General features: G+C 44.5%; 1 protein-coding gene across 2 annotated transcripts in view; it reads left to right on the top strand.

Moving 5' to 3' along the window:
* The first annotated feature begins 1477 nt into the window (after positions 1–1477).
* Positions 1478–21409, top strand: part of TSPAN18 (tetraspanin 18) — a 119981-nt gene continuing 100049 nt past the window's right edge. The window contains exon 1 of one of the 2 annotated variants that reach the window (XM_082059089.1): positions 1478–1585. The gene's annotated coding sequence lies outside the window, so the exon portion shown is untranslated. Of the gene's footprint in view, positions 1586–3599; positions 3670–21409 lie in introns of those variants that run through there. The other variant, XM_082059090.1, reaches the window with a different exon arrangement.

Genomic DNA, 21409 nt, shown 5'->3' with positions numbered 1-21409 from the left:
AAAAGATACGTTACAAATATGAGCTGGTTGTGAATCCAGTTTTGCTATTACACAGAAATTGATTTGGGACCATAAATGTTAAATTCTGTGTGCATCTCCCTATTTTTATATCACATTAGGAAAAAAAGAAAGCCAACGTCAACAAATAGCTGCACCTGGGGAGCCTTGTAACTGTTCATTACCAGATATATGAGGCATTAGCAGAGATATTTATACAGAGACACTGGCACATCTTTTTTCCTTTGCACTGCACTGTTAGACATCTGTGTTGTCTCTGGTTCTTCTAATAAGCTTTGAGGGTCTGGATCCACATACCCCCAACATGTAGAACATGAATAAACAGCACTTCTTATTAGCTCAAGGACCAATCTGCATAGGACCACCGGAGGATCTGGCCCTGACAGGATTGCAAATTCTTTAGTGCTGTCTCTGTGAGTGCAATGTCCAGTTTACTAACACACTTGCTCCTGAGCTATTGATTGTTACTGAGAGTAACAGCATTACTTCTGCACACTTTTCCCTCCCTCAGTTTCTTTCCCTCCAGCCCAGCACATGCTTTTGTTAGCATCAGGACCAGCAAAGTGTGATTTCCCTAGGGGACAGGTGAATTGAACTGCCCCTGTGGATTCCCTGGTGTCTGTTGGATGCTGTTGGACTTGGGATACAGTCATCCTATGTGCAAGAGCAGTAAAAGAGACGACCTCTTCTACAGTTACCTATTTTTCTGAAATTTGTTGTTGTCCAACTTAATTGAAATTGTTTTAACTGGCTCAGAAGTTACTGCCAGCGACAGAAGTCACAACTGTAGAAGCCATATTTCCTTAGGAAACCAGGCTTTGGAGAGTTGGCTTTTCCTCTGCCACAAATGTGGGCTCTTCATTTGGTTTGAGATGAATTTTGAAAGGCTTTCCAATCCCGCAGTATCATTCTTTGTTTCAAGTTTCTCTAACAGACCTCCGAATACATTTAGGCACCTCTCACTAAGATACTGGTCAACAAGTGACCTCTCACCTTCCTGGTCTCTTTCTTGTACACCCCAAGGATCATCCCCGGTGCATCAGAAGCCCATCAGGTGCTATGAGGGCCACGCTGGAGTCGAGCGGTGGGCAGCTCTCCTTCCTCCGGTGCCTCCTGCGAGCTCGGCGGGGCAGGGTCCCAGGGTGGCTGCCCCCCTGGGCCACCCTTCCAGGGCTGCCCCTGCCGCACCCCCGAGCGGCCGAGCAGTCGCCGGGCACGCTGTGCAAGGGACTGTCCCCTGGCTGCCTTTGGCGCCTCCGGCTGAGAGCACCCGGGAAGTTTTCAGGCGAGGGACGGGGGCAGACGCGAGCGGGGCAGCGGCGCGCCCAGCCGCCGGGGCCGGGCCGAGGCGACCGAGCGGGCGGGCGGGCGGGGCTGCGCCGGGCCGGGCCGGGGCGGAGAAGGGGGCACGGCCGGGAGGTGGAGTCGGCTGCGCTGGCGGCTCCGCGGCTGCCGGGCACAGGGCGCGCACGGCAGTGGGAGCCCAGCGCCGCCGGGAGCCGCCCGCCGCCAGCTCGGTCTGTCCCGGGGAGCCGCCGCCGCGGGAGCCTGCTGCAGCCGCCAGCAGGTAAAGGGCCGGGGCTCCTTCTCGGCGACCCCTGTGCGCTGCAGCCGTTCCTCGGCGAGCCCTGACGAGGGTCCCGTCCCCTGCCAGGGGTGCCGGCTCCGGCTTGGCAGGACGCCGCCCTCCCGCTGCCCTGGGACACGCGGGGATGACGGCTGGGGGCACCCACAGAAGGCACCCACGGGAGGGGGCTCCCCTTCCCCCGCTGCCGCCTGGTTTCCTGGGGCGGGAGGGGGTGCGGGAGCGCCGTGGCTCCCCGGGTGCTGGGTGTGCAAGTTTCTCGGGGCCGAAATGCCCGCCCGTCGACAGTAACGCCGGCAAGAGAGCTGGGGGGGAGGCTCCTTGGCAGCCCGAGGCAGCTGAACTCGCCCCCCTGGTAACACCTCTCCGGGGTCGGGCCCCGGGGAGCCTCTCATGGTCGGTAACCGGGAGCGTGTCAGGAGTCTCAGAGCTTGCCCTCAATATTTCTGTATTTTATTGCCCCCCGCCCACCCCCTCAGCCCCCTCCGGGACCTCTCGCACTGTGAGGGCGAGCGGAGGAACCGCTGTCAGCCTGCAGGCTGTGCCTGGGGCGCTCAGCCCCGCGTTTGCAGCGTTGTGGGGTGTGCCGCCACCCCTGAAGTTTAGATGAGGAAGGTGGGGGAGTTACGTTTCTGACTTCATTCCGGTCCGGTAGGAATTTTCTCTTTCACACTTTGCTGATGGGCAAATTGCGATCCCACCATCCTGACTCAGTCCCCACTTTCAAATAGAGATTCATAGTTGCAGCAACATGTTATGGAGGTACCACCCCACTGAGATGTGTGGGGTTTTATAAACTGTACAGCTGGGCACTTAAAGTTTGATCATAACTTTTGTATTTAAATGTTGGCGTTGAGTGAGTAGGCAGCGTTTTCAGATGCATTGTACTTGGGTGGTTTCCTATGAAGTCTGTTTGCTGATTGTATTTTTTGTTTTCCTCTAGCGCTTCTCTCAGCAATTAGTAAGCTCAGCCTGATTACTGCTTGTATGTCTATAATAAGAGAAAATTTGAACACAATTAATAGACTCTAGACATGTATTTTACTGAATAGCCAGTGGCTACCAAAGCTCCTTGGATAGAAGTGTGCTGGAAGTGGCTGTGTGCCTGGCTGCGTGTCCACAAATTGTGAGAACGGGCTTGCCCTGCATTTTTACTAGTGGCTAAAAAGTGTATGGAGTTATTAAAGAGTTGTCTTAATGCAACAGGATGTATCAAAGTGTTTAATGATTATTTTAGTATTCAGTGCTTTTGTAAGGAGCAGAATGGTTCTGTCTCAAAAGTATTCAAACTGAGGGCAAGCGACAGGGATACTAGAGGAAGAAATAGGTGTGTTCTTTCTCTTTTTCATAATTTGGGGGGAATCTTTCAAATCTGACAGTGTAGCATAATGTACAGATGCACTTCTTTGTCATCTGCTTTCACTGAAATATTTGTACAGTGTGTTAATATTATTCAAATGTCTGACCCTCCATGGAAGGCAGTTAATGTTTCTGTATTTGTTGTGGCTGAGGTACAGCTTCTCTTGGCATAGGCTAAAATACCATGCAATACAGTTGCAATGAATTTAGGTGTAGAGGGGTGAGAAAAGGAAAGGCAGAGCTTAAACTTTTCTGGGATATTGTGGACTGCCAGCAAAATCAGTGTCTACTGGCTGCCCCATCCTTTCAGCAAAGCAGACCTTTCTCCTCAGGTCGCTTAGCCCTCCAGGTTGCTGTGTGTTCAAACCCCTGAGAGGTGCAGGTGGCCGGGCAGTTGTTATTCTTTGGGACAGGGCCGGAGAGGGGCGAACCCCCCGCCCGCAGCCGCGGTGCAGCCGCGGGCGCGCTGCTGTGCTGGGGCTGGTGCCTGGGCGGGCCGCGACCCCCCGCGCCGGGGCTGGGGCCGGGGCCGGTTCCGCGGCAAAGGACTCGGGTGGGCGATGCTGGCGGTTTCCACGAGAGGGCTTTCGTGCTGTGCGGTGCCAGGGCGGCTCTTGAGCAGAGCCTGCGCAGCGCCGGCCGCCCCTCCGCTCGCCTCGTAGGGACGGAGGAGCAAAATGAACCTGGGGGTGGCTTTCTCTCACAAGGTAAGTATTTCAGGTTTCCTTTGTATGGGGAAATCCCTGTATTCCCCCGGGGCTGTACGGATAAGACATCCTGGGAAGAACACCCATCTTCATTTTCCAGGCTCGCTTAAAACTTAGAACAGATCCCAGCAACTTCATTTCCCCACAGTGGAAACCAAGAAGGGGCAGAGTGTGTTTTTCACAAAAGATAAGTGTGGTCTGAATGTTTGCATCCTCGCCTTGGCTGATGGCAAAGAACGACTCTATCCTGACGTGATCTCATTTTTGGCTGCTTTAACATGTATTTTATTTCTCAGGGTGGGGCTGAGTGAAAGGGAAACGGGAATCATTGTGTGCGTATGAAAATGCTGAGCTATCCTTAAGTCTTTTGCCAAGTTGCCTGTGTGTTGTTTAATTCAAATAATTTCATATGCATAGCATTGCAGGTCTGTTTGAAAAGGCAGAAACTGTATCTGTAACCGGGAATAATATTCCAGTTCATAAAACATGAGTAACATCTGTTAGTGTGACTTCAATTTGTTTCTCTCTTCTTGGAATAACCAAGTTGACAGCTCAGACAGTCAGGTTTAATGTCCTGTGCTAAACCTTTGGTCCTGTGTCCCGTGGCTAATTGTGACTCACAGAATCAATAAACCCAGCTCCTGCTCTGCTGCAGCGGCTCAACAGGGGAGCGGGAAGGGCTTCAAACCACCTCACTGTGTGGAGCGAGACTCCGGCAGCAGCTGATGGTGGACAAATTTGGGTTTCTGCAAAAACAGGTCTATCACGTGGGTTCGCTGCTTTCAGGGTGGCAGAACTGGCTGGGATCTTGGTGTTCTCTCAGCATTCGGGCTGAGCAAGTGAGAGAGAGGGTCTGCACTGCTGTAGGGGTAATATTTTCCCTCCTAGCACCTTTTATCTTGCTTTAATCTATTCCAGGTTGAATACTGTAGGCAGTTGAAGCAGAGCCATCTCACGCTTTGATGTGTGTTTATTGGCTCTAGGGTCTCATTCTCTTGCCTTTTTTTTTTTTTCTTTTTAAGTTAGGTTACTCTCTTCCCACACCATCTTCCCAAACAGAAAGAAATGGAGCAAAGGAGGCAAAAAGTTAATTAATTGACTTTGTATTTTTGTGAATGGGTGCCTTGCTTTGCCCCTCCCTTCCTTGCTGCCTTCTGTAAGATCCCTTCATAATTAAAATATTATGACTATCCTTATGGTAGCCCTTCACTTGTGGCAAGGATCCTAATTTGACGTCAATGCAAAAATACTAGTTTCTGGCACAAGGGCAGATGACATTTCATCAGCTAGTGCGTGCCCATTTTTTTTTAAACCACAGTGCTAAGACCATATGGGCAGATAATGAGTTTAAGCTGATAAACAGCTTACAGATTTGCCCAAATAAAGGATTTTCTTCCTAAAAGACACATTTTCCTTTAAAATAAATAATGCAGTTCCTGTGTTTTTATTTAATTATCTTGAGTCCTGTCTGTTCTCACCAGGCCGCAGGAAAACAGACACAACTGCTCCGGGAACAGAAGCCACTGGATTTATGGGGCCTTGGGTCTTAGATGAGGAAGGACTTAAAAAGAGAAGTTCGGATGCTACAAAATTGAGGCTTAAGGTATATAGATAAGAAGATGGTGGTCCAGGTTGTATTTGAAGAGTTTTGTGATGTAGTACGTAGTTCTTGACATCTTGAAGATGAGTCATTGCATGAGGTGGTAGTAGGTCCAGGGTCTGTTTGGGAGCTATAATTAAACCAAATGAATATCTATACTCCTTGCTCATCCTGTGAGGCTGCTGAAGCTGTCCTTTTGGGGGATAACCATTGCAAGATAAAACCTACTTTTGCTTTTTCAAGGGTTTTTGACTAATGTTGGTATGATTTTTTTGTTTTTCTGCTTTTAACTTAAAGTGACGTATCAATGAGATGGGAGAGAATTATTTTATTATTTTGTATCTGTTGTTCTTTTTGGTTTCTGAGGAAAAAAAATGCAAGTAGTACAGTGAGGGCTGAAAACTAACTTACTTTGGGAAGTGGTGGTCTTTGGTTGTCATTTAAAAATAGTGACTCAAAACCAAGTAAAGTATTTACATAAGAGGGCAAAGTCTGTGGGTTTCTCCCCCAGGATGCATAGGAATGAGCTGTTTGGGATCTGAAATTGGTCATTCCCTTTTAAGCTATTTCTTAGGGGTTCTTTTGTTATTTATTTTTTTTTCTTGGAAATGATTGCTGATGATAATTCAAAGTAGCAAATAAAGGAAGAAAAGGAAAAATCAGTCAAGACAATTACATTCTTTCTCATGATGCTTATTCCTTCTAAAACTCCCTTAAATATTTTGTGTTGTCCATTCCCTCCCGACCACTTCTCAGTACTGGAAAGATTGCTGGACTTTAATTGTATTTGATATGAGGATATTGTCCAGATGTCCAGAGCTTTGCTTTCTGTTGGTTGCTGATATCTCATTTGTAACTGATATGACAGCAGAGTTGCCTTTGGTCCCACCATTGCTTGTGACTGCACAGTTCACCATTCCTTCCAGGTCTGTTCTTTTCCATACAGCAACATCTCTTACTTTTCTTTTCACTGCTCTTTGAAGCCTGGAGTTTCTGAAATGGTGAATGACTTATCCTGTCCCTTAGTTCTAGAGAATTCGTGTGAATTCAGTGCCTACAAAATAGTCAGTGGGACTTCCCCCCCACCCCGCTTTTTTTTTTTTTCCTCCCCCTCTGACCTCTTGCCTTGGAGCGTTTAGCATCTGGTTTACTGTTTAGCATTTTTACATTGGTAAAGATCTGTCATGGGCTAATTTAGTATAAATTATCTGAGACTGAAAGTGGCCATGGGAAGGCAGTGCATTGATCATATTTTTGTTAGCAACACCTGCTGCTAAATCAGTTTGTTAGCACATTTTTATTTATTTTTGCACAGATAAGATTTAAGTAAACAATCAATAAAGATGTTTTATTCTTACAAATTGACCCCAAATGGAATTTGCTTCTGCACCTCTGCCACCTTCTGTTCTCTAGGAATGGGCTTGAAGGATTTCCATTTTCCCAAAGCTGATAAGAAGCAGCATGTGCTTTTCCAGGACAGTGGAGCGTACTGAGGTGCTGTCCTTTACTGGTCTTGCTCAGAGGTAGAGGCAGAGAGGCTGTGTCCTGGTGAGTTGCATATGTGTGATTTTTTGGATCTGAATTGCCTCTGCAGGTGTCATGATACAGGGAGCTTCGGATGACCACATGTCTAATGTGGATGCATCATATTTGGTGGACTGAGACTAAGCTTACACTATGCAGTAGGTATTACATGACAATGAGAGTATTCCTGTGGTGTAATTTTGCTCTTATCAAATTCAGTTAAAAGAAAACCAAACCCAGTATCTTCTCATTGTGCTCAGAGATGATGGAAGTGGGGTTTTGATTATCACAGGTTTATAGTACAGGTCTTTTTTCTGCCCAGGATCCCTCATGTCTGTGTTGTCCCTCCAACAAGGATTCCAATGAAGGGTAAGTCTTTGGGGCATCTTGTCCTCTGGGACGTTTTTGGCCACCAGGATGTTCCCTTTGCTATATATTTACTAAATAAACATATCCTAAAATGAAAGTTTCCAGCTACTTGAGAAATAAATTGAAAGGTCACTGTAGAAGAATTGATTATGAAACCCAAATGGAGTTCAGATTTTTTAGACCAGGAAGACTTCAGGAAGAAAGACAGGATGCTTTTGATGAGATAAACAGTGCTGAAAATGAATCTTATCCATGTGCTTGATATTACTTGGTTCTGTGATTATTAAAGGAGCTGCATGATTTAGTGAATTAGGACTTAGGTCTGAGTTTGCTCAGCTTAGCTGTTGATTGTGTTTTGTTAGTTCGTCACTGTTCCTGCCCTTCTATCTCTCTCATTTAGCTGGAGCATGGTCATGTTAGAGAGTGACTTTCTGTGTGGTTCCTAGTGTGATCAGGAGTTTGTTCTAGTTTGTCTTCAGAAAGCAGTGTAACAAGTATCCTCTTTACCCCTGATTTCTTTGATGTGTCAGGGCAAAGTCTTAAAGTGGTTGTTGATCCTGGGGAAGTGGAACTGAGCCGAACTGCTAATGTGAAAAGTTGTGTAGTATAGCAGAGATAATAATAGCTCTTATATTCTTTCAAACTTTTCACTTGAGTCATAAACAGCTTTAAATACAGTTTATGCCATCCCAGATGTCTGGAAAGCCAAGATGACAGATGAGCAAAATGGGGTGTGGGACCATATGGTGATTTGTTGACGGTGGGTCAGTGGCACAGCCTGGCAGGGGCTCAGGAGCTTAGAGGCCTTGGCTGCAGCTCGAGTTGTATATATTGTGTGTGATTACAGCACTGACTGTTTCTGCAGCTCAGCTGCTCAGAAGGCTCAGCACTGAAATTGCAATGCTAGCAGCAGCTTTTTTCATGGCCCAATGCCCAGTTTGAAGAAGGGTGATTTTGGTCATGCTGCTAGACATACGTATTTATGGCCCTGTTTCATCTGTTGAATTTCATCTGTTGGGGTATTTTTAACGTTATTGTGGAAACAGTTACTATATTTACTCCTTATGAAAAGCTTGGTGTATGACAGTCTATGAGGAGGGAGTTTTAGAGTAATAAAGATTGCGCTAAATGATGGCGTCTACACTTCTTCAGGAAAAAAGGACTAAATGACCTGACTGGCAGTTTGCTCGTTCTGGAGACATGGACCTCACAGAGCACTGAGCTGGAACATGCTATGCTGGGAAAGCAATGACAGGGTTTGTTCTTGGGTCACTTTATGGCACATCTCGTTTTCTTGGGCAGCAAAGAGAACCAGCTTTTCTTGTACAGAGAGAGCTTATGCCTGACTGGGCTGGTTTCTCAGACCCACTGAGAACCCATTTCTCGTAGAAGTTGCTGCGACCTGTGGGTACCTTTCAGATTAATTTATTAAAACCTGCTGCCAGGGTAAATGAGATGGTGGTACAGAAATTCAGTGGATTTTGGAATGCGAGTCACTGTCACTGTTTGTCAATGTATTTATTTCTGTAATCATTTGAAAACTGAATGCTTTTTGATGTCAGTCTTGCTGGTAGTAACTGGTGGGGCTTAATAGTGCTAATATGTGGTGGGTCCACAATGGACATGTATGTGAAATAATTAAGAATAAGACAGTAAAGGACTGAATGTCTCAAAATGTTCTTAAGAGGTGTGGACTTTGATGTATTTTTGAACTGATGACTGTCCTTTGTTCCTGTTAATGTCAGAGGGGTTTCTCGGAGATGCTTAGAATGAGGCGCTTATTTTGGGTTGATCAACAAAGCTTTTGCTTCTGAACAGAACATGGCTGAAACACAGACATGTAACAGGGATCTTCCAGAGATGCACCAAGCTGTTTTGCAGAACAAGATACAGGAAAAGCTGAGAACTAGTTCTGGAAATGCTTGAGGCACAAGGCTGGAGGCACCAAGAGATCTCTTTGACCTATATTTCACTTTGACAGCCTGAGAACTGACAATGTAATACCTTGCTGATCTGATGAAGGACTACAGGTTTGAAGTCTTGAAAAAAAGACCTTCCAAACTAAAAAGGATTTCATCTTACAGTGATGCTTTGCCAATTAAAAACTGATTCTCTTCTTTTAAATGTTAAGGAAAACATCAGTCAGGAACAACAGTCTCAACATTCTGATGAGATTAAGAAAGAAAAGGGCTTCCAAGAGACTGGCTGGATTAAGAGGGTTTTTTGTTCTGTTTTGCACTTTTTTTTTTTTTTCCCTCCTCGCTGTGCTGGAAAGAGCAGAAGTTTTCATGCTTTGCATTTTGTATGTTCAAATTCTGATACTGCAGTGGGAAGGGCTTGGCAGGAGAAGAATCAGAGTTTAGTTTAAAAACATTAATTTTCTCTGTTAATGCTGCTGCAGATAGTTCCAAGTTTCAGATGGTACTGGATTTCTTGTAGTATTTCTGTAACATGATGCTCTTTGGGAACAGCTTTGAAGCTCTGCACTAGCCTTGGGGAGCAGAGGGCACTGGGAGGCGAGGTTGGACTCTCACTCCCAAGTCCTATCACTGATTTTACTGCTCAGAACTGAGAGGAGCAAACGCCAGCATCACTAACATCAGCCTTCTGTAGAACCTCTTTGGCTCTGGGCACGTTGCGTTGCTTTCCTGAGCATCTGTTTCACCAGCTGTGAAAATGAAGACAGTACCCTCAGCATGTGGGTATGATGAACGTTCTTGTTAGCTAATCTCAGTAAAGTGCCTTGAAACTGTGAAGTGTCGTGGGTTGTTGTCTGAAAGTGTGAAAGTTTAAAATGGTGTAACTCACAAGCTTACGTCTTTGTTAGGGAAGAGAAGTACTAACTGGGGGCCCCTTTGGGGCAACGGGGGCAAAGGGTTTGTCAGAAAGAAGAGGAAATTGCCTATGATGGAGGACCTGAGTGAGAATTATGCCTCAGTCTATTTTTTTACAAAGGGTCTAGATGGATTTACTTGGAGCTTTGTCAAACGTCTGTTCAGGGCTGGATTTTGCCCTCATACCACAGGGTAGTGCAGTTGTATTTCCTTTTGGTGTTTTTCCAATCCCCCCTCCACATACTTGCTTTTTATGATCAAAGCTCAATTCTTTAAAGATATGCCAATGCCTTGTAATAATGCTCAGAAGGTCCCCTATGGGGAACAGTTCTGATTAGACACTGAAGAATTCTTTAATTCTCTTCATACTTCTTAGTATTAGGAACATCTTGTTGGTAAAAGGTGTGGTTTTTTTCTCAGGCACTATACTGATTCTTTATGTTCTTCCATTTTCTCATTTTATATAAACTTGGTTCCTTGGTTCTTGCTTTCAGTTCATTCTTTAATCTTCTACAGCACTCAATGAATGCTTAAAAATAATAAATATTAATAATAGGGCTCTTTGAACCAGGAGGTTCTTTGCTGCTTAAACTCACCTTTTCCTGCTGCTTATCCCCTATTAAAAGTTGCTATAATCTGCAGATTGTAGCTGTAATCACTTCTGCAGCCGTGTCTGGGTTTGTGACAAGTGTAGGATTATAGCTCCAGGTGGGGAAGTGGCAGCGAGAGCAGAGATCCTCAAAGGCACAAAGATGTTGTTTTAGTTGAAATATTCTTAGCAATAAAGGAAGAGAAGCCAGAAAATTTAGTGTGGGAATAGAGCTGTTTATCTAAATAGCCCTTGTTACACAGGATTCCACGGAGTGTCAGTGACCTATATAGGATAATCCTGCATTGCACATAAAATCTTGTGTTTCAAAGGGGAAAGTTCCTTCTGGAGAACATAGTTTAAGAAAGCTCTACTCTTGGAGATGCTTTCAAGCCAGTTTATAGGACGTGTCTCAAAGCAGCAAGACAAACTAAGATGCATCTGTGATATTAATGTATGCTTACTTTTAATTGCCTCCGCAGACAGCTTTACTCCTCCTTAGAGGAACAGAAGGAAAAGATGCTGTCTGCCCCAGTGTGTAAAGTTGTCCACATAATGTACAGGCCAGGCTCCAAAGCCTGGCCACACACATATGAACACACACACACACACACACACACACGCTCTCTTGGAGATCGGCAGCATTTTTACTGTCTCAGATCACACAGACTAAGGAACGAATAAAGTAAACAGGAATGGAGTGTGTGAGGTTTTCCCACCACACCTCCTTTCCTCTATTTAACAACAGGGAGAAGAGAGAATCCTGAGGTGTCAGGGCAGACTTCAGGAAACCTTATTTGTTTCTTCTACGCTGTGTTAGCTTGCCTCTGATTAGGGAAGGTGAGCTGTTCCTGAACAGAACCTCTGTTGGGTGGGTTGCTTCCAGGCTTATGTCTTCAGCAGAAACCACACTAGTTACTGCTTGAGGCTGGGACTGGCTGAGAGTTCTTCAAGGAAACTATTTGCCTGAAGAAAATGCTGATTTATTGAAAACAGGACTGCTTTGTGGGAAAGGGGTTGGTCTCCACTCAGTTCTCCTTGGGTGACTTTCTTGTGTTTGGGATAGAATTTCTTAGTCAAAACAGAGATGCCAGTTAGGAGCCAAGTGGTTTGGGTTTTTCACCTATGCAGTCACAAATCCAAAACAGGATCCTGAAAGCAGGTTTCCTACATGCCAGAAATGCAGGTCCTAACCGCAGGACTGATGTTCCAGAGCATGTGGGTTTTTGCATGAAGGATTGCAAGGTGGATTCTAAACCTTCATCTCTATGTGAAATTAAAAAATATTTTAAGCCTCAAAAAATGTGGTGAGATGAGAAAGTTCCCATCCAGGTGTCCTGGTGTCTCCCCCAGTGGCCTTGCTGTCTTTCCTCTCTGGTTCTGAAGCTTGATGGTTCTTCACAGAGTGGAGCGAAGAATCTTGGAAGACCTTGGCAAAATAATCAGTCAGAGGAGGAGAGTGACCCCGAAGCACTGCTGGTGTATTTTGGCAGAGTCAAGGCTATACAAGGCTAGGTAGCTCCTAAACCCCTGCTTTTGCTGAGGGATATTATTAGAAAAGCACCTTAAGCAGCCAAGGAAAATATAACTGACACTGCTGATATGTTTGTGCCTGGGCCATTGTTGTTGGGCAGGTTATGAAAAATAATGCTTAAGGCAAAAGAGGAGTTCTTGGAACAGGATGAAACACTCTCCTGCTGGTTTGATTGCAGTGGGCTCTGCAAAGGCAGGGTAACACATGGTTTCTGTAATGGGCCTCTTTCTTACAATTTCTTCTCTCCCCCTGTTTTATGGAGGGGAGAAGACAGCGGTCCGCTCTTCATCCTTTCTTAATTCTCCTAGGAGATTGAGGAGATAACAAGAAGAAAGTCAGGAGGGGATATTGGGTAAGCTAGGTGTGTACTTAGCCAGGGCATTTGTTCTCTGTGGTTGCTCTCTGCATCACCCAAGACCCTGGATCTGGTTATTCCAGAGCAGCTCAGGCACTGAATCCTGCTGTGCTGTGTGGTGCTTGGCTGGGTAGGGGAGCTCCCAGGGGCTCCCTCTGTTTTAAAAGGTGGGATTGCAAAACTGAGGTGCACAACTTCATATTTTGTTCCTTCTCCTTTTGAAAAAGGTGGTGGGGAAGGCTGTGAGGTCAAACGTTCATCATTGCATAGGCAAAGACAAAACAACTCTTCTTAAAGGCAAAACATTCCCGGACCTTGCTGTGTACTTGAGGTTGAAATGTAAGTTTCCAGTTTCCAAGAAGCCAGGTGCATCCTCAGATGGTCTCTGCTAGCCTGCTTTAAGAATACTTATGCTCATCTTGTTGAGGTGTCTGAATTTGCCTTTTTGGTTTTACCCTTCCTTTTCCTTCAGGTAGGAGGCACAAGGTGTGTTTATAGCACACAGAAGCATGGGGCAGCAGAAAGCTCCCAGGATCTCCATACAGCTCCCTTGGGCTGCAGCACAAAGGAATCCACAACACACAGGCAGCTCTGGAACTGGGATAATGTCAAAACTCTCCTGGATGTGAGATGAGCTCTAGTGTGTGTGCCCCCCAGGCAGAGATGCAGACCCCAGATATGCAGTGTTTGAAAGAACAAATGAAAATGCCCAAAGCCTTCATTTTTATGGTGGAGTTCTTTTGGTGATAAACAGGCAATACTTCTTTTCAAATATTAGATGACAATAATCTCTCAATACTTTTTCACATAAAATGGATCTAAGAAATGTCTTACATTAAGCAAGTCTGAGTCTTCTTTCTTTTATTGAGGTATCAGCAGCTTTCTGCACCTTGTTTCTTCTGCTTGCAGTCATTGAAGGAACCTCTAAGAGGCTGCTTGCTAAGGTTGCCGTGTGCCCCAGCTGGTCCCTGAGACTGACTTGTAAAATCCTTTCTGTGTCTGGGCTTTGGTGTTGCAGTCTAGGACTGGTCATTTAAAGCTGAAGTGGCCTGAAAGAAGCCGCGTAGTGGATCTGTTTCCCTCACATCTGTAGACTGTCCTAAGATCCTGAGGAGGATGAAGGTCAGCTGTTGCTTTTCTTTAGAAGCTTAGGCAATGCTGTTAATCATAGCTGGCATTTGGGAATTATGTGAAAGCTTTTTAAGGACTAGACTCTTTGCCCACAAAAGTCAGTTTTCATCTTCTAATCAGTGAATGATGAGACTTTGCATCTATTTCATGTCTATATTCTGTACATTTGTTAAGTATATTTGAATTAATGAGAAAAGCAAGCTATTGATCAAAGACTTAAATCTTTTCTTCTTCTTCTGAATCAGAGATGGAGAACTGAAAAAATCAAGTTAGTGTGAAAAAAACTCTAGTAAGCTGAGAAGTTACATGTTTGGTTGAGCTACGCTGCAAACTTGTCCTGTTGAAATAAGGACCAACCACACTCCGAGAGTGTTGCCAGAACCCAGATCAAGGCTGTGTGCCCCAGCGGGTCCCTGACACTGACTTGCAAAATCCTTTTTGTGGCTGGAGCTTCATTCCTGTGGGCTTCAGTGTTGCAGTCTGGGACTGGCCATTTAAAGCTGAAGGGGCCCAAAAGAAGCTGGATCTGTTTCCCTTACACTTGTAGACTGTACTTTAACATGAAGCTGCAATCTTCAGCTGTAATCTCCAGTTCTTTATGAAGTGCAACAGTATGGAGTGGGCCCAAACATTGATTTTTAAATGGAATATGATTAAATGTAAAAGTGCCTGAGTCTGTCTTACAGCTTTGTAGGTAACTCTGCATGGACAAGATTTATCACTTCCTTACCCTTTCCTGTTCTGTTGCTCCTGAGCTTTTTTCCTTGTGATGGTTTAGCAAGGAGGTGGTAAAACAGATGCAGTTCTTGAAACTGATGATAAGATAATTTTCTCACCTTCCAATAACTGTGAATGCATTTGAAAGAGGATTCACATTGCTAGTTGCATTTGTTATTGTGTGTCTACTCCTAGACAGAAGTCAGAGATTGACTGGTGGATAATGAAACAGTACAGCTTGCTTGAGTGAATAGATTGGGCAGGCATCTGCACTATCCACGTCCTAGCCCACCAGGATGAGTCTGCTCAGAATTTTTCTGGCAGATGTAGCCTCTCCATTTTGCATCACAGTGGTTACCTAACACTTGTTTATTGAGTTTCTGTGTGGTCCACACTATCTGAACAACTCACAGTTAAAATTTTGTAGCACCTTTTTTGAGGCAGAGAATCCTATTTACCATTTCCTGCTTTACTGATGTAAGTGAAATCTCAATGACTTGCACAGGGTGTCACAGGGAACTTGTAACAGAATAGAAAATAAGAAATCTTGCTTTAGAGGAAGAGACAGAGTCACTCTTTTCTTCCTTCATGGCACCTATCCGAATTTTGCTCCTAGAAAAGATATCTCAGCTTTAAAGTATAGGGAGGGAATATTACCTGTATTATAGAAAGATTTTTCCCAGCTAAATAAATGGTTTTCTTTGCTGTTCTATTGGAGCCAAATGTCCCATATAGCTCAGTGATACGTTGTTAAGGCCTTCTTTTCTTTTGACTGTGTTAGTTGTGCATTTACTAAATTTGGATAGAACACCTTTTTCTCTGTAGATGAAGCTTTTTTGGTTGGGTTTTATTGTGGGTTTTTTGGTTTTGGGGGTGGTGAGGGGAAGGTTGGTGGTTGTTTCTCATAGAGAAACAAAGATATTCTGAAGTTTTGGAAGGATCAAGGTGGGAGGAATTCTTACCTCAGCCAAAGTAGTCAATATTTTGTGGTCTGTATGCATTAGAGCATGGGAGACTATACGGGTTGTGGCCCCTGGGGTCTGAACCTCATTTTTCCACATCCACTCACTGCTACTCTTGACTTCTTTTGAATGCAAACTTTTGACCCGTTGAATTTTCTTAGAAGTATGCGTTGGTTTATAGCAAGCATTCTCCTTTGAACAGACTGTTTTTTTTCTGACTGTTTTCTCCAAAAAAAGTGTTTGCAGAGAGGATCTAATCAGGCCTAATAGTCCTTAACAAGCTGATGACTCCTTAAGTCCTACCATTTCATAGTATATGTGGTCCTGAAGCATTTACCCGTTTTCTCTGCAGCAATCCTAGTCAAAGAGGTGGAGTGAGGAGGCTACTTTCTCCACCCTGAGGCACTCCTGGGTGGTTCCTTGAGAAAGTGATTTGCTTTGCAGTTGTTAAAAAGGCACACGCTGCGGGGGGTATGTGTGGAAATACTTCTACTACACCACTTCCCAGGCACAGGTGTGGAGCTGCTGAGTATTCATGCCAGTCGTGCAGTTCAGAATCACAGCTTTGTTCTTGAGATTGTAATAGTGGGAAAAAACTCAGCCTTGATCTTAATGAGAGCTCAAGTCCCCTGAGCTTGTCTTGAATCAGGGTCAAGGTTTTTCATTTGTTTGTTCTTCAGAGAGACTGAGTACCTCCCGTGGCAGCTGAAACTAGTGGGGGCTGTGTGTGCTGAGCGTTTGGGAAGGAAAACAGTGTGTGCATGTGTTGTGAGCTGCAACATACAGAAGCCAGGATCTCTAGAGGGGTTGCAGTATCTAAGATGATGCCCCTACAGTTGTTTCTTAATTAAACACCAGACACTTTACATGGCTTCTCTTGAACTTCAGGACTCTGCTTTTCGTGAGCATATTTGATACTTCTAGCCTGGCAACTCCTTGGAGCTTTCCATTAAGGTATTAAGGAGAGGAAAACCAGTTGGTTGCCTCAAGCTGAGGATACGCTAGACTTGAAGGATTATCTCAGTGCAATGAATTTTAAAGACTTTTTGCTATACATGTATGGAAAGCTATCAAAATGCTAATGGTTCTGCTGTGTGTTTTAACCCTTTCCACATATGTTGGAGGGGAGGTGAGAATGATGTCATTCAACTGCAAAAGGACAGCCTAGCCAGAAATTAAGTTTGAAGTAGCTTTTCATCCGTTAGCCACAACTTCTCTGAGTGATAAGGGAGAATGATGCACCCATCACTTGGACAGACCTATTCTGTATGCTCAGTTGGGGCAATCTGGAGGTGTGGTGTAGGTCAGGTGCTCCCTGAAACCAGCATCCCACAGGACAGACTAGCACAGGACTAGTGTCTCAGGGAGCGGGCTGGAGGCTTGGGGCTTCCCCACACAGATTTTGGGACATGCACCCTGCCCGCAGTGTCATGGATGCCTCTGCTGTGCAAGAGGTCTGTGGGCTGCTGGGATACGAAGAGTTCTGCCACCACCAGAGCAACTCAACTGGTCAAGTACTTACCTGAGGGGCTGTGAGACAGGGTGGATCATCCTACCTGCAGCAGGTTGAACACAAGTCTCTTACTGTAGTGCAGGCATGTCCTCCGTTTGCTAGTTTTTCAACAAGGAGACTGATTCTACTGGCTCTCTTGCCTCACCATCCTAACCAAGGGAAGGTGTGGGCTCTAGGTGGGCACACAACTCAGAGCATTGTGTGTGTTTGCTATGTAGCAGCTGTGACCTGGGCAGCAAGGCTTCTCTCGGATTCTGTGCAGATACGGTGTTTGCAGTAGCTCTGTGCTGCTGGGGCTACCCTGCTGTTGTGCCCAAAGCAGCTGGGCTGGTTCAGTCTGCATGGGAGACAAGCAGGCATCCTCATCTGGGAATGTGATCTGCATCTGTGAGAAACTTCTGTTCCAGTTTGGCTTTTGGGTTTTTGGCTAAGGTTTTTGACATGTTAGGGATATCTCATTCAACTCCATGGAGTTAATATTCTGTTTTGGAGCCAGGTAAATACTTGGATAACTGGTGATAAAAATAACTGAAATTGTGAGTGTTATTAAACCCTTGAGACTTCGTAATTCCTTGAGCTGTTTCTGAAATATCTTAAAGCAATGAGTCTGTCTGTGCTTCTTTTTAATTGGGACCAGCCAAGCAATTTCAGCCCCCAGGAGAGCCTGAATCACTGAGCTGCAGGGTTATCTTTGCCATTAAGGTTGTGGCTTTCAGGTTTCAATGAACTTTCAATGTTTTGCTCTTTATTTTTTAAGGCATATTTACTGATAAATATTAGCTGCCAGCTTATTTCATATCTACAAAGCATCAGTGTTTTCCATGTTGCAGCTGAAGAGTATGGTTGCCAACACGTACCACCTGGGTGCAGGCAGTATAAAAAGAATTGCTGCAGGGATCTATTTGGGTTTGGTACTAGGACAGGACTGTCAAACATGTTTTCACCGGAGGGCCCCATCAGCCTCGTGGTTGCCTTTAAAGGGCCTAATGTAATTTTAGGACTGTATAAATGTAACTACTTCTACATTTAACTAGGAGGATACCAGATGAAGCAAGATAAAGGGTCTGGGTAGTAACAAAAGAGACTGTGGAATAGGCTTTTCGTTTCCCATTCCGCATGAGTATGATGACGTATTTCTTTGCTTGGGGCATCCTAAGATGGATTGGATAGGGCACTGGGGAAATCAGCTTTAGGGAAAACTATTTTGATTTGGATTGTTCTAAACGGTATGAAGATATGGCTGGTGCATAGTGTGCTAAGCATTGGGTTACTTATGACATCTAGTATGCATGTTGACTGTGATTTCCTTTGTGGCTTTTAGCAAATTTATTATTTTGAGACACCATGTATGTATTTATATATTTGGGAGAAAGAATAGATATTATTCCCCTCTCCAGCCCACTTTGTATTTTTTCCAGCATAGACAGTTACAATCTTCTTGTCAATCTCATATCTACTTTAAGGCTGTTTTCAGTGGACTCTTCTGTCTCCAATTCTTAAATTTCTCAAGGGTAGCTTTAGGTGTTGCAAACAATACATTTTAATAGGCCGTTATTCCCCCTGAAATGTTTGTGATCGCTGGGAAAAAAAAAAAAAAATCTTGTTACCATTTTCAAAATTAGAGTGACTTGTTTTCTTGTGCAAAGTATATTTTGCTTAATCTTGAAAATTTAAGATTGCATGCATAAATGGATGTCTCTTATTGTGTCCATAGTTGTTTTGCAGACAAAAATCTTAAAATGTGTAACTACTTTGCATTTTTCTGTGTGTGAACAGAAGAGAGCCCGAGCTGCATTCTTCCACCAGAACACCTTATTCCATGCTATTAATAGAAGATGAAGGTATTGGCAGTGGGAAAAGTAGGATTTACAGAGGAACATGACATGACATATCAGCCTCACTTCTGTGATTAAGTATGCAGTTAATCTCCTTGGATTAAATACTAAACACAAATGCAAAACAAAATCCTCTACTGTTTCTGAAGAAACATGCCATTTAGAGTTGGGCTTTTGGGTGAGCCTGTGAAGCATGTTGCTGGGCTGGCCAAAGGGGTGGTGGGATATGCTGGCAATGTTTGTGAAGGGTGTTTATTGGAAGGGAGTGGGTCACCCTTTTTGACAGAAAGCAGTGCGGGTGTTCATTTTATTTAGGGTTGCCTTGGGAGAGTAATTCTTGGGCAGAATTGAATAGGAATCTCTTGCTTCTTCCTTTGATTTTTTTTAAATTTGCTACATAATTTAAAAGCCCAGTTCTCCTTTCTGTTGACTAAATGAGGAAAAAAAGGGTGCTGAAATGCTGGTTGCCAGAAGCCATAGACTAAAACTTGCAAGTTGCCATCCCACAGCTATTGGCCTTGTTTGCATATACTAGTCTATATTTCTGAGGTGAGAAGTGTTGTAGGAGATCCAGCCCATGATAGTAAACGGGGAAAGTTCCCCATTTGCTCAGACTGGACATATCTGGGCTCCCCTATCAGAGAAGCAGGGGTTTGGCCTATTGGAGTTGTTATGCTCTGAGAGATTTCAGTCATCACTGTGTTGCTAATTATTTCCACCAAGAAGTTTTGTATTTCCAGATTCCCAAGGCTTAAGACACCTTGCCCCAGGATGTGCACCAGTATGATGGGTAGGGCACCTTCTGGGAAAGTGCTTAATCCAAATATTGGCTTGAAGTTAGGCAAAAAGGGTATATGAACCAGTCTACAGTATTCCAGAAACCAGGCACTCAGTCAAATTACCAGCTGTTGGCTGAGCCGTGGTTGTTGTCCATGCATGTATTGTCAGCCCATGGCAAATGAAAGGTAATGCAATTTAGCTGAACTCTATCATTGCTAAATTAAGTTACCTCACGTCAGCTGCAGGAGATGATCATGCACATGGAGAGCTACCACAGCTCAGTAGATGTATACCCTGCTGTTACTCCAGTGTACCATAACTTTGTTGAGGCTTCTACCTGAGTGTCCTAGTGGCCAAGCAATAGGTAATAGCTAGTCACAAGGAGAAGGAAGATCTGGTTGTACCTCCAATTAGAGAATATTATCCCTGAATCTCTTAACACTTTTGGTTTGGGGAGGTCAGGCTTCTGAGTTTGGAGTTGATGGAAATAGAGAATTTCAGAAATTATTGTACCTGCTTTAAAAAAAGTTTGCCTTTTACAGCAAATGTTGACTCCCTTGAAGTAGGGAGGTCCTCTTGCCTGTAGCAGGTACTGGTGCTAAACACATTTTTTTGTTACATTGGAAATATGTTTCCTGAAAAGTTCCTTTCATCTGCAGCGAATTCTTGTTCTTTAAACACAGGAAACGTTACTGTTTGGGTTTTTTCCCAAGTATCTGTTAGAACATTTTTTTAAGTGAATTGAAATTGTCTTGTCCCATTTGATAGATTGAGCAGCAGTCTGTCCTCATCTTCAGTTCCTTTGTCTCTAGGATCGGTACCTTGCCTAGGAATGCCAGGAGGTACTGAATGATGTGATCTTGTCCATGGATGATGCAGCAAACCTTGGCAGCCTGGAGCCATGCCCAATTTTGCTGACATAATGGAGTTTGAAAGGGAATTGGCACAAAATGATGTTGGAAAGGACATAGGATGGCACTCTGGCTCCTGTGCCACTGACCACAGGAAGAGCGGGCAGTTAGTTTTTGTTGCAAACCTGTGTCAACGTGACTTGAGGAGACCAAGAATTGCAGGAGGTGCCTTTGCTGTGGTGGGCAGTGGGATGGTCTCGCCTTGGTCTGACTTGATCCCCGGGGGCTCAGTGGCTGCAGACAGTGAGGTGCGCCAGGCTGGCTGCAGAACCTCTGCAAGAGGAGAATGAGGGCTTGCTCGGAGGAAATGTTGAATCTTTTGCCCCCAAAAGCTCACCTTGGCAGAGTGAACATGTCCATGGTGATGGGCAGTGCTTTCTGTACTCCCAGGGGCTATGGTTGGAGCTGTTTTGTACTGGTGATGTGACAGTGGCAGCACTGCTGCAGCATCATGGGGTCAGGGTCACAGATGCTTCTGTGTCCTTGTGATTTCACTGTGCATCCTGTTTTCTTCCAAGCCAGGGCTGAAATCCCCTGATACTGGCTGCTAAAAGCTTTTCGGCCAGAAATTGTCCCACTCCCATAATCTCTCAGGAATTATTCCAGCTTGGCCCACTCTCTTCCCCAGCTCCAGTCTTTCTCCTTTACTGGGATTTTCTGGAAACGGCAGTCAGAATGTATTTCTTAAATGTACATGAGGTTTAGCATCTGTTGTTTGTGACACAGATCATTGCACATGGCAGGATGCATGTGCAAGTTCATGCACAGCCAGCTTTCACTGCACAATGAAGTTGTGGTTAAATGGGAATTAGGATTAATACTGGATTTAAGATTCTCGTTGTTGGCTGGTAATAACCTAATCTCTTCAAAGGCTGCAGGCAGGCTGGCAGCATTCAGCTCAAGGCCGTTGTTGTTTGCAAAATCTGAAAGAAATTGAATTTTGATACTAAGAGAGCTTTAATCAGAGCCTTTCAAGATAGTATATGCTCTTCCCATCCCTATCTCAAATGCAGCCTTTTAATTTCTTTAATATATGACAGTCACCTAGGCTTCTAGATTTGATGGGCGTTTGACAGTAATATTTTT

The sequence above is a fragment of the Streptopelia decaocto genome (assembly GCF_964273445.1).
Source record: "Streptopelia decaocto genome assembly, chromosome: 7".
Classification (NCBI taxonomy): domain Eukaryota; kingdom Metazoa; phylum Chordata; class Aves; order Columbiformes; family Columbidae; genus Streptopelia; species Streptopelia decaocto.
This window is presented reverse-complemented; position numbering and strand designations above follow the sequence as displayed.